Here is a 6,141-nt window from a genome sequence, read left to right as displayed (position 1 = left end):
TCTGAACCAGTTTGTTTGTGCATTTAAGTTAGGAAAATTAACGGAGATAGATTCTCTAGTCTTGAGTAAATTACGTGGATCTTCAAATTTTGGGGCTTATGATCAGTTAGTGGAAGAAAATTCAAGGGCTATGCCCCAACTATTGTAAGCGACGAAAGGCATTTTGGCCAATATCCAATATAAATCCATATCTGTTTCTGTAAATATATATATATATATATATATATATATATATATATATATATATATAACATTTAAAAAAAAAAACAAAAAAAATATGAAATTTTTTAAAATATACGTATCTTTTCAAATTAAAAAAAAAGGAAATTCAAAAAAGTTTAAAAAAATATGTATTTTTGATTAAAAAAAAAGGTTATTAAGCCCTATCTATTTTATTTAAAAACAAAAAAAAAATTAAATTTAAAAACTTTAAACTATTTTTTAAACCATTTTTTTTCAATTTAAAAAAAAAAACAATTTATTTATTTTTATTTTATTTATAAAATTAAATTATTTTTTAAAACAATATATATATTTTAATAAAAAAACTATTGTCTGCGTGCAGGCCCCTCCGCCCAGGGCCGCGCCACCACGGGCGGCCGGGGGAGAGACAATTTTTTTTTTTTTTAATAAAAAAATTTGTTATATATATATATATATATATGTATGTATGTATATTTTAAATAAAAACAAAATTTTGTTTAAAAAAAATTGTTAATTTTTTTTTTTGAAAAAAAAAAAAAAAAAAAATTTAAAATTTAAATTTTTTTGTTTTTGTTTTTAACTAAAAGCGATAGGGCTTAATAATTTTTTATTTTTATTTTTAAATAAAAAATACATATTTTGTTTGTTTTATAATTTGTGTTTATTTTTAAATGTTTTTAATATTAATTTTACTAGTTTTTAAAATTATTTTTTGTTAATTTTCTATTTTTTTTTAAAATCTAGTTTGTTTTTTTTTTGTTAATGTTTTTTAAAAATTTTCTATTTTTACTTTACTTAATTTTATATATATATTTTTTTAAATTTTGTTTTTTTTTTTTCAAATTATTTTATGGTTTATATATATATATATATATATTAAGTAATCAACATTTAAAAAAAGAAAAATAAAACAACTTGAATTTTTTTTTTATTGTTTACAAGATAATTTTTTTTTTCCATTTTTTTTTTTTAAATATGTTTTTCTTACTATTTACTTGTTTATAATTTTTAAGTTTTTTTATTTTTTTAGTTTTTTAATTCTTATCTTTTATAGGTTAATTTTGTTTTTTTTTTTTTAACATTTTTATGATTGATTTTTTATTTTATTTTTTTATATATTTGATTTTTTATTTTTATTTTATGTTTTGTTTTTAGTATATATTTTAATTTATGTTTTGTTATTTTTTTAAAACTTTTTTTGTTTTGTTTTGTGTTTTTTCATTTTTATAATTTTTTATTTTATTTTATGTTTTCATTATTCTTTTGAAATTTTAATGTTTTTCGGGGTCATGATAAAATCTTTTACGCCATTATTTCGAAATGTTGAAATTTTACCCTTGAAAAAAAAAGTGTTATCCCAGCGTCAATACTTTTCGTTTTCAGGGTGTTTTTTGCACAAAATTTACCATTGAAAAAAAATGTTATTCGAACATCAACACTTTTCATTTTGAGGGTGTGTTTTGGACAATTTTTGCACAAAAAATTGGTTTTCACTGCCATGTTGAAAATTTACCCTAGAAAAAAAAAGGGTGTTATTCCAGCATCAACACTTTTCGTTTTTAGCACAGTTTTTGATGTTTTTACGGGGTTTTTTGGCCAGAGTTCCCATTTTGAGTTTATAGTTCTTGTTTCATAGTTTACATTATTCTCTTCTTCTAGTCTCTGAAATCACAATGTTTGAGCCTTAAGGAATGTGGCTTTACTCTAGCAATATCCCAGGAATTTTGGCCCTCCAAAATAGGCCCTATGACCCTCCAAATAACCTTATTGTAGGGGTCTTGGGCCCCCTCAAGGACCAATACTTCCTCCGGCCAGATCACAAAGAATAAACACAAAAATGCATTCCCATAACCTCTCTTGAAAAGTTGCCTAACATTTTCCCTAACTCACCCTATCCAAAACACAAGAAGATATGCCAAACTCCCCCCTTTCTTCACTTCAGATTTTCCTTTCTAGGTCTGTGGCTAGATCATATTTGTCTCTCCACTTGAATTAATGCACTTGGATGGATGATTAAATGAACATCATCTCCTTCCTTCTTATAGTCATCATGAGGGAATTGATTAGGGTCATGACACAAGCCCTATCCAATTTGAGTTTGCTTCATGAAACCCCAACTAACATTAGGAAATTAATTTCTTTCATTTGATCAAGACCCTCCATGGTTGCCTTAGGTCCCCTTTGATCCATTAAGGGTGCCTTCATGAAATCAATGAATAAGAAAATAATTCTCCACTTGGTCTCGCACCCACAACTTTGGGTGAGAAACCCACTGCTTGGGTATACTTACCCACAAATCCCATTGTAGGTCAATTTATCTCAAACCCAGTGCCCTAGGGTGTGGGAGTACCTCCCAAGCTACACAAATCAACACTCTCAAAATTTGGATAGAAGAAAATTTTGGCATTTTATTGGGTTACATTGTGAGAAGCATGGCGCCAGTGAAGGGTTGGCTAGTCTGGTCCTTTTAGGCTACTAAAGATGTAGGCAAAATACTTCAAAGCTATTGGGAATGGAGCTCTCTATCCTTATTCCTTGCTAAATGGAATTTTTATTTTCATGTGTGCTCATCTTAAGCAGATTCATGTTGGTTTAGTTTTGAATTCCAAGTCTTTCATTGATTCTTTAGTATGATGATGTGTTTTCAAGGAGATACGAAACTCCTTCCATCTATTTTATGAAGAAAATAACTCTTTTTAGGGATTATGTTATGTGGGGTAGTAAGATTTCTAATGGGCCTCAACCTATCCAAAGGATTAATAGAATCCATCATCATCTGGAAAGGACTTACTTTCTTTCATCATGCTCTAAATTGTAAAGAAATTGCCTTCAAATGTGGAAGGCTTCATGAGTATGGAAACCTTGTTAGAGATTACAACCTCTCTTTCTGTAGAATTTTTTTGGGTTTGGAAATCCCCTCCTTTGATTAGGAATTTTTCATTCTTATCATGGGGAAAATATCCCCTCTAAAACTATACAAGCCATCCCCTTGGAAGACATTCTAGATCTATAGTTCTCATAAAAAAATCCCAGGAAAGAACAACTATACTTCTAAATGGCCTATCCCCTTAGCAAAAAAGGGAGAACATAATTGCTCTAAGTAACAATCTCTTTTCACCACACTCTCCTATTGATTTGTCTGGCTAATTAATTTAGGGTCCTTGGGAGGTATGATTAGAGAATAAGATGAGAAACACTAAAGGTGACTTCCTTTATAGCATATCTTCTTTCTCAAAACCTAAACCTACAACACTTATTCCTTTGGATGTATTAGGAGAAATTGTCTTTGAAACCTAACAAACCTTCTAACCCCTATCCACCACATCTAAAAATTCTACCAAAAAAGGAAACTATTGAAGGAACCGTTCCTCTAAGATATCAAAGTACAATATTATACCTCAATAGGGAAATTTGGGGTTTCAAAGGAATTTATAAAGGTGGTCTTTAACACCTAGAAGAGAAAGAACAATTTCTAGGTAGAGAGGTAAAAATTGTTACCTCTCCATCGCCCAAAAGCAAGAAAAATTGGAAGTTAAATGTGGAAGACAACATTTTTTATCCAAGGTTCTTAGAGCAAATTCCCCAAAGGAAATTTCAAAATGATAATTTTAACCTTAAACTTTAGAGGGTTGTCCAAGCCCTCTACGAAATAGGCCCTAAAGAGGTTTATTGAAATTCACAACTCCTCTATGTTTTTGGCAATAACTATTGAAAGAAGCCGATAAAATTATTGAAGATCTCTCCAAGTTATTAAAGGTTTGGATTTGAATTTTGTGGATGCCATGGGTCAATTTAGGGGGCTAGTTACAAGTAGGAAGACTAGTAATTTCACCCTATCTAACTTGTGGGATTATAATATGGGATAGGGTGTCTCCCTTTTCTCTCTTGAAATGGGGAAAGAGCTCTCATGTCTGAACATCTACAATCCCTACTTAGATCAAACAAATTTTTGGAAACATTGTTTCATTTTCATCAAAGGGTGGTAATTTTGGGAGGTGACTTAAATTTTTCGATTAATGTCCTTGAGGTATTGGGGATAGAATCCTAAGTGAATACTCTCAAATACTTTCTTATTATAAATTTGGAGTAGGTTGGATTCCTAGACATTGAGCCAACCAAGCTCACCCCACTTGGACAAATTGAAGGATTTGTAAGGTTTGAGTTGCAAAGTGACTTGATTACTTCTTGGTCTCAATATATTTCTTGGAAGAGACTCTTAGAATTTTACAATAGGTTTCAGCCAAAGTAAAATTTAACCACAATTAATTTCTCTTAGAATTGGCCCCTACTTATGGGAATCCACCAAGTTCCCATCAAATTGTACTCTGAATGGCTCAAGGAAGAGAACTTCTTTCAAATATTGGAGAACGATAAGGTATCCTTCAATAACTCACTCAATGAATATGAAAGAATCTAGAAAAGACTAAACAACTACTGTTATAGACATTTTTGTGCCTTACAGCATTGAGCATGAAATGTCCATAATCTAAAGGATCCAAAGTCCCTAAACATGTTGTTCCTACCCCTAGAGGAACAGGGCTAACAAACCACAGCAATTCACAGAAGTTCTCCACCTGAAACTGCTCAAAAACAAGTCAATTCTGGATCATGTCAACTGCTCCGCTGAGCATCTGCGCTGAATGTCAACTGCTCCACTGTCTACCTGCGTTGAATGTCAACTACAACAAAGGCTACCTGCGCTGAGCGAGTTTGGACAAGTGGCAGGCTCATTCCTCAAGGTGTCAATGCTCAGGAAACTTCCAAAATGACACTTGCCTCAGGGAATTCGACTGGTGATGAGTAAGAGGTTCCAAATCTCCAAGTGGAAGCAAGAACCTCCAAGTGGACTCAAGAACTGAGAGTGGGAGAGGACACTAGTCAGATCTCAAGCTGACTCATCCTCTCTCCAAAATAACTATATATAGATCTCTCCTCCATGAGATCTAGAGGCTGGAATTTTGTTATTGCAAAGAATTGCTGTTGGTTTGAGACTGGAATCATTGGGTGCTTAATGCTTTGAAGGGAGGTGAAGATAGGAATTCCATTCTGCTGGGAAGGAGATGCTGGATTGGAACCCTCTGGGTTGTATCTCTTCCTGAACCTTGTTATTTATCAATAAAGCTATCTTGGTTTTCTCCTATATACTGATGTATCTTTGATGTATGATTGCATTAGTGTATTTGATTTATTTCTAATCCTGAATCTTTTATGAATATGAATATCTGCCTTTGTGTTGTGTTCTTCTCTTGTCTCAAGTAGCTGTTCTCTTGTCGCAAGTAGCTGTTCTCTTGTGATCTCGCAGGAATCAAGTAGCTGTTCTCTTGGATGAGCGAGGAGGCAAGTAGCTGTGAACACCCGAAGGAGAAGAGGATCTGGATCGAGGGACAAATGGAAGACACCGGTAAGTCCATTGATTTCTCTTCTTTCCCATTTCATAAAGGAAGAAACCAGAATAGCTGTCTCTGTTTGTTGCTAAGGCACTGTCACACCTTAGGTGGATAGGATCGTCCTGCATAGGCATTTTTCCCCACAACAAATTGGCGACTCCGCTGGGGAAACTGCAACTGTTTCCTGAGCATTGACACCTTGAGGAATGAGCCTGCCACTTGTCCAAACTCGCTCAGCGCAGGTAGCCTTTGTTGCAGTTGACATTCAACGCAGGTAGACAGTGGAGCAGTTGACATTCAGCGCAGATGCTCAGCGGAGCAGTTGACATGATCCAGAATTGACTTGTTTTTGAGCAGTTTCAGGTGGAGAACTTCTGTGAATTGCTGTGGTTTGTTAGCCTTGTTCCTCTAGGGGTAGGAACAACATGTTTAGGGACTTTGGATCCTTTAGATTATGGACATTTCATGCTCAATGCTGTAAGGCACAAAAATGTCTATAACAGTTGCCCCCTAAAGTATGAGGCCGTTTATTGGGTGAAATGCTTTATCC

The sequence above is a fragment of the Pinus tabuliformis genome, chromosome Q, assembly GCF_031772625.1.
Source record: "Pinus tabuliformis cultivar Carrire ecotype Pingquan chromosome Q, CPIR1, whole genome shotgun sequence".
NCBI lineage: Eukaryota > Viridiplantae > Streptophyta > Pinopsida > Pinales > Pinaceae > Pinus > Pinus tabuliformis.
This window is presented reverse-complemented; position numbering follows the sequence as displayed.